We start from the raw sequence: 11,209 nt of genomic DNA, 5'->3' as shown, positions 1-11,209 counted from the left end.
TAACATTTACTTTGAGAAATTAAAATCGTTCTTGTTACTGGGTTTTATAGTACACTCACTGACAGCTTCAAACATAGGAGGTAAGTTAAACACACTGAACTACGAAGCATATGTTTCATCACTCACCCTTTCGTGATGAAACCCTTGTGCTAACATCAGTGTAAGTCTATCAAGCAGCACCTTTGATCTAATGGGAAGTACTTTACATATTGCCCTTTGTAAAGATGTTAAGGAAAACGAATCCTCTTTATAAAACACCGCGAGTCCAAGAACAGAGCTGTGCGGAAACCTCTGCTCACTATTCTTGGTCTCTCTTCCTCCCCTTATCATTTATTTATACTAAAGGATGCAGCTTAAGTACAAAAAAAAATAAAAATCCGCTATACTTAAATTTCCGCTATAAAAAACCCACCTACATCGCTGCTGAGATCCACTAGAACTCATTAATCGTCTCCGCTTAGACGTACTGTGGAAGGCGGAGACGGAAGTGCCAAGGATAATATGGCGAGAGAAAATGATAAGAGCTCACGGGAGGATTAATAAACTGAGCAGTTTGTATCGACTGAAGATTAGAGTAAGGGGAGGGGAAGGGAAGGGAGGTAAGCGAAGTAAGGGGTTGGGTTCTGAGGGATGAGACGGACAGGGAAGGGAGAAGGAACAGGAGGGGAACGGAGGAGAGGAAAGGGCGGGATCGGGGCAGAAGGAATTGGAAATGGAGGAAAGGATTGCGAAAAAGGAGTTGAGGAAGGAGGGATGGAGGAGAGCCTGAAAAGGAATGGAGAAAATGAGAAGAAAGGAGAGGAGAGGAAGGCGAAAGCAGCCCCTATATTTCTGAACATGTGGCACTTTACAGAACGCCTCAAACTAAACTTGGCATCACACATGAGAATATTACAACTACGGATACTGCAAAACAATGATTCGTTACCGGACAGAAATTACCTGTAGACGTATAACACAGAAGCACAGCACCGTATGATTAGGGTACAGCCATTCACCACAAGATTAAGGGAAGCTGCTCACATTATACAGGAGAAACTTAGCAGCTTGAACAGTAGGACATAAACTACACCGACTAGACGGTAACCCTAACTTTGGGCATCCTTTGTTCCCACGCAGCACCAGGTCACTGAAGCGACACCCACAAACCACCTCACAGAGCGGGCACTGTAGTTTAGATTAGCTCTCTAAACACAAACAAATCAAACACAGTCCCGCAGCACGACGCTGTATCCTTACGAAGTGAAGCAGGGGTCGAGGTAAGGACGATGGGCAACGGAAGGGAGAGAAGAGACGAAAGTGAATAAGAGTGAAGAAGAAAAAGAAAAAGAAAAAGAAGAAGAAAAAGAAAAAAGAAGAGAAGAAGAAAAGAAAAAAAGAAGAAAAGAAAAAGAAGAAAAGAAAAACAAAAACAAAAGAAGAAAAAGAAAAGAAGAAGAAAAGAAGAAGAAGAAGAAGAAGAAGAAGAAGAAGAAGAGGAAGAAGAAGACGAACACGAAGAAGAAGAAAATAAGAAGGGATGGCTCTGTCAGTGCTGTAAATTCAATACTACACAAAAGGGGATGAATAAGATACAAAAAAATAAAGAAAACTGATAAAGGAAATACATAAAACTTGAAGCATTAAGTACGAGAATGAAGAGGAGGAGAAGTAGAGAAGGAAGCGAAGTAGACGGAGGAGGAGAAGAATGAGGACTGAGAGAGAGGAGAATGAGGGGAAGGGGGTGGCTGAGGGCGGAAGTGAGGGATGGGGAAGCCAACATCTCAACATTCACCTGCTGTATATGTATGAGCAAGGCTTGGCGCGAAGTGACGGACGGCAGGTGCTTCATTGTGACGAAGGTGAGCCAGCTGCTGGTGAGGGCGCGTACACACACACACACACACACATACACGGCACGGTAGCTCAGTGGATAGAGCGTCTGCCTCACAACCAGAAGGAGTGGGATTCGATTCCCCGGCTGGGTGAAGATAAGTTGGGTGTATTTTCTTTCACGTGTAGCCCCTGTTCACCTAGCAGTGAGTAGGAACGCGACGTAAGGTGAGGAGTTGTGACCTCGTTGTTGCGGTGTGTTGTGTGTGAGTGGTCTCAATCCTACCCAAAGGTCGGTACTATAAGCTATGCTTCCCGTAGGGGAACGGCTGGCTGTCTCTCGAGAGACCCGCAGCAAACCAAGAGGTGAATTACACACACACACACACACACACGCACGCACGCACGCACGCACGCACGCACACGCACACACACAGCAAGGGACACACGGCTGGATGCTGCTTTATGCCGCAGACTTCCAACCGCCGCGTCTTTTACGGTAAGCAGCCTTTGAGTCCTGATGGGAGGTGAGGTGAGTCTCCTAACCGTGAATGTATAGTGTTTTGTGATTGGCTGCCGTGTTGGGAAGGCTTTCTATGTGGTCACTGAGAGTATGAAGAAGTGTGTGTGTCGGGGGGAGGTCCTGCGCTGAAGAACATTGGCTACACATTCATGCAACTTGTAGACGACCCATCCACCTTTGTATCTGCCAAAAGGTTCACCGTCATCCTGGCACGCGGGGCATACGAGTTCGAGTTCTCCACCTTGTCCGTAAATACACAAAAAACATAATTGATAAAATGATTACATAGGCGGAACGGAATATTGTTTAACCAGCTACACATATTATTCATGAGTACTTCAAAAATTTCGTGTGCACTCCCTTTGTGGAAGGTCATGCCAGTAGAGCGACATTATATTATTGTTACATCATGAATTAACAAACCTAATTGAATTGGTGGGGGAGGGATGTGTGGAAGGAAATTAAATGCAGAAATAAGTTATTTTCTGTCAAGTTTTGTTCGTGATCTCGCCTAATTTTCAGTCTCGATGACCAGAGGGAAACTGGGTGAAAGAGTAAGAGGTACCAGCGGTGTACCATCCAACGGTAAGTGCATTGTATTGGTGTTTCATTGTACTGATAACAGAATTTGTTAGATGTTGCTTTATATAAACAGTTTATACACATCTGCCTCACATAAACCGCCCTTACCAATTATACCTCTCCTCTGGTATTGAGGTTACGGTAGCGTTAATTTTGTGTTGTCTGCTCTTTTTATCTGTTAGGTTTATTTAGATCGTTCATTGCGTTAATGGCTCCCCATTTGTTCTTGCCTGGTAAACTCTCACCCCTGATACACCGTATGACACCTTCGCATCAACGTAGTCCATATCTTAGCAAATTAAACAGGCTCGTGTGGAGTTATTTCTCTGGTTGAGTTGTTTACCATATGTTACTTGTTGTTACTTGATCTGTGAGCGTGCTAAACATTTCCGCCTGGATTGTGAAGAATAATACTCCAATACATTGATAAAGAGAGTGTCGTGAAAATTATTAAAACCTTATGTGGCTCTGTCCTGGTGCGGGTGATAGAGGTTGTGTTGGGGGTGGCAAGGTATTGTAAATGGCAATAATGTTTATACATAGGTGGCGACACTTATTATAGAAATGGAATCTGGTGGGCTTTCAAATATAATGGCACAAGTATATCTTAGACTCGAAGACTTGAGTAAAATGTAAATCCTCCACACACAAACACACACACACACACACACACACACACACACACACACACACACACACACACAAACACACGTATAATACAAAGCCTAATCTGTCCTCACACAGCCTCGCCTCGGCAGCACGTTATCGTGGAGGCAAATCATCGCTCGCCTACCTACGGATTCCGCTGGTTAAATAAGACGCACCTGAGGAGGGAGTCACCTGCCAGCTCGCCGATCTCAGCTCGCCTGTTCGCTTGCTGCCGTAACACGCGTAGCTTTTTCTTGCACTACATATGAATATTATACTAAAGAATGATACGAAAACTTTCCTGGATAGGATAAAGCAACCGTTATCATTACATAACTCCTATATTCAGTTTATACATTGATCTGAGTCTGCATTTATTTTTAAGTAAAAGATTAAAGTCAAATATTTAAAAAAAAAAACTCTCTCTCTCTCTCGTTGACCTTCCTCAGTCTCACGTTGACCTTCCTAAGGTTAGGACGTTGACTTTTTGCTCCGCTGCTGTGTGGTGCCAACTAGACTTTTTCCTCTGCTTTTGTTTTGTGCTTTGAGGCGTTCTGTGCTTGGGATCCTGTGCTGTGCTGGAGGACTACACAATCAGGAGGACTACCACTATCTGCATACTACAGACCGCTAAGTGTTCTGATTTAGTATTTACCTAGTTAGACAGTGATCCACAGTTACTTTTAGGCCACGTGTATTAAGCTTCCCACACCTACACCAACTTCAACACTCTTTCACGCGAACTCAGTGCTACACGGTTTTATATTGGTTTTGTGTTTTCTTTTCCTTCTACTATTAGGATACTTTACTGTTTTGTGATAATAGGAACACGTGAATCAGGCGCACCAAACTACGTTAATTTCTAAGTCCACACAAAACACTAGATAATTCACCTTTCCACGCAAACCAGGTGAACACAGTTAATATCTTATTTACGTAAGTGATTTCTCAGTATAATATTATAGGCACGTGTTTTGTCTTGGTGGGTAGAAATAACCGCGCCTTTTTTCCTAGCCACACCCTTTTCCCCGGGGAGTTGACCTGACTGCGACCTGACAGCAGCTGCTGGTTTGTCTTCCTAGATACACGTTTTTCCCAAGAGATTTGACCTGACGACCTCACCGCAGCTGCGGACTTTTGTTATTGTCCTAACGCGCCAAATTATTTTCGTCTTGCCTCTCCCATATCTTCACCATGCCGTCCCTCAAGCGCTGTTCCGGGTGTGGCCTACGCATGGCCAAGCAGTACTTTCTTTCCAAGGACGTTTGTACGTTCTGCGTTAAGACTCAGAAGGATGATCAGAGGATCATAGAGTTACAGAATAGGGTTACGACTCTCGCCGCCCAGGTAGACTTATTAGTTAGTACAGCAGCAACAAGCCTCGCCTCCTCCTCATCCCCTTCCTCTACTTCCTCGTCCTCCTCCCCTCCATCACCGGCTTTGGTATTCTCTTCTTCCACACAGCAGCCCCTCCCATCCTCCTCCTCGACTTTTTCCACTCTCCCCTCTTCCCACCCCTCCTTCTCCTCCTCCTCCTCCTCCTCCACCTCCTCCTCCTCCTCCTCCTCCCTGTCTTCCTCTTCCGTCACCCCTCTCCCCTCTTCCCACCTCCCCTCCTCCTCCTCCTCCTTCTCCTCCTCTCCCTTTTTCTCCTCCTCGTCCTCCGCCTCCTCGTTCGTCCCTTCCTCCCACACCTGTTCCTCACCTTCCCTTTCCCCCTCTTCCTCCCTCTCCTCGTCCGTTCTTCCCTCCCCCTCGCCTCCCTTTCTCCTCCTCCTTCCTCTTCCTACTCCTCCTCCTCCTCCTCCACATCCTCCTCCTCCCCAACATCCTCCTCTTCCTCGCCCACTTCCTTCTCCTCCTCCTCCTCCTCCTCGCCTTCCTCTTCCGTCCCCCCTCTCTCCTCTTCCCTCCCCTTCCTCCTCCCCAACATCCTCCTCTTCCTCTCCCACTTCCTTCTCCTCCTCCTCCTCCTCCTCGCCTTCCTCTTCCGTCCCCCCTCTCTCCTCTTCCCTCCCCCCTTCCTCCTCCTCCTTCTCCTCCTCTCCCTCTTTCTCCTCCCTCTCCTCGTCCGTTCTTCCCTCCACCCCCTCAACCCCCCTTTCTCCTCCTCCTCTTTCCTCTTCCTTCTCCTCCTCCTCCTTCTCCCTATCCTCCTCCTCCTCCCCAACATCCTCCTCCTCCTCCCCAACATCCTCCTCCTCCTCCAAGCACTTAGCTCAATAAACGATGATCTGAAACGCTCAAATGCACTGATATGGGAAGTTATGACGTAATTCCCCGCCCTTCCCACTTCTGCTTCCTCCTCCTCAAACTCATATTCTGACGTTCTGACCCAATCACGTATCTTCTCCTCCTCCTCTGCCTCGCCTGAACCCGCCTCCATCCTTAATATTCCTTCCGCTCCATCCACCTCTCTTCCTACCTCATCCACCTCCATCCTCAGTACCACTCCCCCTTCTCCCGTCACCACCCTTGACTCCTCCCCTATCCTCATCACCACTCCATCTTCCCCTTCCACCTCCAACACGATCTCCTCTGCCTCGCCTGAGCCACACCACTCCTCTGCCACGCCTGAACTAGCCTCCACCCTTACCATTCCTTCCACCCCATCCACCTTCCTTCCTACCTCATCCACCTCCATCCACAGTACCACTACCTCTTTTCCCACTCTCCCTTCCTCTCCCTCCAACACCCTAGACTCCTCCCCTATCCTCATCACCAATCCATCTTCCCCTTCCACCTCCAACACGAACTCAAACACGAGGTCAACCTCCTCCTCCTCCATTTCTGATACCACATCTTCCTCCATCCACACCTCACCCTCCACCCTTCCCCAACCACCCACTACTGTCACCACCACCACTTCCAAACCCACCTTTGCCCGCGGTCCCTCTTGCACCTCGCGCCCTTCCAAAAGAAATCACAAGACCATTCTCCCAGCTGTCACTTGTACGAACCAGACGCTATTTCCTGGCATGGGCAAACTGACAACTAGTGTCAACTTATTTGGCGATAGTGTGGTGAGAGGCCAACTTACGGAGTTTTGCGGACGGAATACATTGACACGGCAGCGTTTCTGTATCCCCGGAACCAAACTGGACGATATTGAATCAGCTGTCGATGCAGTCTCAGTAAATGCGAAGGACGACACAGTGTATCTGATCCATGCGGGAACCAACAACCTTCAGTCAACTCAATCTCAGGACCTGTTATCAAAATACCGTCAAGTCATTTGGAAATACAAGACCAAGTCCCCTCACATCATCGTCTCTGGGATTCTACCGAGAGTCAGTACGTTCGCCGGATTCAACAACAGTAAAGCGTACGGCGTCAACACTAGTCTAAAGCAGTTATGTAACGATGAAGGCGTAGGGTTCACGAACGCATGGCATCACCTCAACCAGCGCCCAGATTTGTTTTGGGAGGACGGACTCCACCTGAACGAGGTTGGTTCGGCGCGGCTTGGAAGGCTCCTGAACGAGGCAGTTGAAAGCTTCTCGAAAAGCTATTCAAAAAACTGCAGGCGAGGGCAAGGCAAAGGCAACCCTTGATCAACCGAACCGCAACGTCGATGCGGCTTGCAAGAAACTGTAACCAACGACGTCTCCGACAAGCGAACTCATACAACACGACGCGGCCAAACCAGGAGTCATTTCCATTTTGTACACAAATGCACGCAGTCTATTACCCAAAAAGGACGAAATTAGGGCGTATATTGCAACTGAGAAACCAGATGTGGTAGCCATCACAGAGACTTGGGCCAACTCTGCACATTTAGTATCTGAACTGTCATTTCCCGGGTACGAAAGCTTCCTAAAAAATCGAATGCACAAGAAGGGAGGAGGAGTATTTTGCTACGTAAAAAGTACGCTCCCTGCCATAAAAATAGACAAACAGGACGCAGAGAACTACGATTCCGTCGATGTGGAAATAACTGCGAATAATAAGAAACTAGCACTTGCGACCGTATACAGGCCTCCAAAACAACAGGCAGCAGACGACACTACCCAATACGAAGAGCTTCACTCTTTAACACAAAGTAAAGAAGCAATAATAATTGGGGACTTTAATTGCCCTAACATTGAATGGGGACAATTGACTAGAGATCAAGAGGGTAACAGGCTTATAGAAATGGTGGAGGATTCGTTCCTCACTCAAGTTGTAACTCAACCAACAAGAGAAAACAATCTGGTGGATCTGGTATTAGTAAGCGACCCCGACCTCATTCGCGACTGTGAAGTTGGTGAAAAAATTAACGGTTGCGAGCACCACTTAATCCGTTTCAATGTCAACATAAGTCACAAACTCGTAGGCAATCCGTCAGTGATACCAGACTACAAAAAAGCAAATTTCAACCTAGCCCGTGAGCTGCTTCCCTCTGCGACCTGAGACTAACCTCACCTAACCGACAATACAATCGACAACGTGTGGAACAACTTCAAAGATAAGCTTTTGGGAGTGGAAAAGGCTACAGTGCCTACGAAACCCAGGCGAGTAAATGGTGCCGTAGATCCACCGTGGATGACCAGAGAAATAAAAAGGGCGGTAAACTTAAAAAAAAGGAATTATAAACCATAGCTGGGCACGATAACAGAAAACCTTATTCCCGATAACCGATAACTAATAATGGAAAACCTTATCAGTGATAACCGATATTCGTTAACTGGAATCACAAATATAGGCGATAACCGATAACCGATACCCGATATTAATCCACAATTTCGATACTAACTAGCGATAAGTCCGATAGGCGAAAACAATGCTATATTGATATTTTAAATAAAAAAACATAGATGAATTCAAATTTTAATTATCTGTATTTTAGAAAACTTACAAAACCTGAAAACCACACGTTGACATGTACCTATGGACGGTAATACTAGAAACGCCTGAATCGGTGTTGTGTTATTTGGCGTCCCCACCGTCAATTGTTTACAAACACTGGTCTCTCGTGAACTGTGCATGCTCAGATCAGCAAGCGTAGACCTGTACAGTCTCACAAAACTTTTTAACCGTAATTAAGAGTTGCTGGAAGGCTGAATGAGACATACAGTACCACTACCACCATCCCCGCTGTTTCTAGACTGACACTCTGTAAGAGTTGTATTTATATGTACAGAGTGTCGTTCTAGAAACAGCGAGGATGGTGGTACTGTACGTCTGATTCAGCCTTCCAGCAACTCTTAATGTGTTAAAAAGCTTCGTGAGACTGTACAGGGCTACGCTTACTGGTCTGAACATGCGTAGTTCACGAGAGACAAGTGTTTGTAAACAAAAGCACCAAATAACATAACACCGGGTGCCTTCAATACCATGGCATGCTCACAAACGAATATGGAATACCAAATTTGAGGCAGTGAATAATAATTTTTGGGGCAAAGTTAAATGATTTTTCTCTTTGATATATTGTTTTTGAGTCAAACATTAAAAAATAACCTAGTGTTTTAATGTTGATGATCTAAGTATGAAAGCTCTGCACCGAAGATATTTCATACCCCGAAGTTTTTTCATACAACACCGGGCGCCCGGGCCACGCATGCGCAGTAGGGAGGAGACAACGTTTGTTTTCTGAGAGGCGAAAAAAAGTAGCGATTATCGCAACTTTGGTTACAAAAGTATCGAAGATACCGATATATATTTAAACAAGTAGCGGATGGACGATAACCCGATTTCGTTATCAGCGATAAAGTATCGCGATAACTTATCGCGATAACGCCCAGCTATGTTATAAACTAATGAAAGAGAATGACACGGCCGAAGCCCGTACACAGTACCAAAACAGCCTCAGAGCTTGTCGCACCCTTATTCGGAGTAGTAAACGCAACTACGAAAAACAAATAGCGCGTGACATCAAGACAAACTCAAAAAAGTTCTTCACATACATCAGATCGAAAAAGAAAGTAAAATCCAATATTGGTCCCCTGACAGACGAGACTGGATCTGTAACTCAGTACAGTAAACAGATGGCCAGAATCCTCAACAGTAACTTCGAATCCGTATTCACAGTCGAGGACATCGAAACCATGCCCGAGAGCCCTAACCCGCCGAGGGGAATCACGCCCCTGAAAACTGACTCAATATGCGACCAAGAAGTGAAAAAGTATTTGGATAAACTCGACACGAACAAGTCAACAGGACCTGACGGTTGTCCCCGCGGTTATTAAAAGAGCTTAAACATTAAATGCTTCAGCCACTCACTAACATATTCAACCAGTCTGTTCAATTGAACAAGGTCCCGGAAGACTGGAAGATGGCGAACGTAACACCGATTTTCAAAAAAGGAGACAAAAGCGTTGCATTAAACTACAGGCCCATAAGTTTGACATCAGTGGCAGGAAAAATATTCGAAAAGATTATTAGAGACAAACATGTTAAGTTTCTAGAAGACAATAATGTAATCTCCGACACCCAGCATGGCTTCAGAAACAAGCGCTCCTGCCTAACGAATTTATTAGACTTCTTCCAAGGCATATATAAGAACTGGGATGCCCACATCCCCAGTGATGTTATATATCTGGACTTTTAGAAAGCCTTCGACAAGGTACCGCACGAGCGACTCCTTAAGAAACCGCACTCGGCGGGCATGATTGCGTGGATAAGAGATTGGCTCACCGACAGAAAACAACGAGTACTACTCAACGGACAGCCTTCAGATTGGCTTCCAGTCACTAGTGGAGTGCCTCAAGGGTCAGTGCTGGGACCCATTCTCTTCATATATATCAATGACCTCGAACCAGGACTGAAATCGACAATATCGAAATTTGCTGATGACACCAAGGTGGGGGGAAAGACCCTCACAAAGACCGACTGCGAAACCATTCAGAAAGACCTCAATCACATTATCGAATGGTCGGAAAAATGGCAAATGTCCTTTAATGTTGACAAATGCAAAGTCATGCACATTGGGTCCAGAAATAGTAGCCACACATACATCATGAATGGGAGACTCCTGCAAGCGATGCAGGAGGAAAAGGATCTTGGAGTCACTATCAGCAGTGACCTGAAACACGCGAATCACTTTAAAAAAGCATACAACAAAGCCAACACTATGCTCGGGTTCATAGCGAGGAACTTCGAGTGTAAAACGTCAGAGGTGATGCTAACTTTGTAAAATTCCATGGTAAGACCGCACCTCGAGTATGCAGTACAGTTCTGGTCTCCTAGTTACAGAAAGGACATTGGTTTACTGGAAAGGATTCAACGACGCGCCACGAAGATGATACCAACCTTCAGGGCTCAACCATACGAGGAACGACTCAAGCGACTCAATCTCTTTACATTGGAGAAAAGACGCCTACGAGGGGATGTGATTCAAGTCTTCAAGTATCTGAGAAAATTCAATAACGTCGATTACTCCAAATTCTTTGAACTGCAAACCAACTTAAGAACTTGAAATAACGGTTTACCCATTCAGTCTAGTCGATGTAATACAGACATCGGAAGGAGTTTCTTCTCAAACCGAGTCATCCGTCACTGGAACAATCTTCCCTCAGAAGTAGTAAATGCGAATACTATCAACTCCTTCAAATATAGAATCGACCGTCACCTCTCTGCGTCGGGAGTAAAATGAATATTGAGGTGTTTTCACCTGCTCCTCAATATCGAGGTGCTTTCATCTGCTCCTCAATGTCGAGGTGCTTT

This window comes from Eriocheir sinensis, chromosome 34 (assembly GCF_024679095.1).
Source record: "Eriocheir sinensis breed Jianghai 21 chromosome 34, ASM2467909v1, whole genome shotgun sequence".
NCBI classification, from domain to species: Eukaryota; Metazoa; Arthropoda; class Malacostraca; order Decapoda; family Varunidae; genus Eriocheir; species Eriocheir sinensis.
This window is presented reverse-complemented; position numbering follows the sequence as displayed.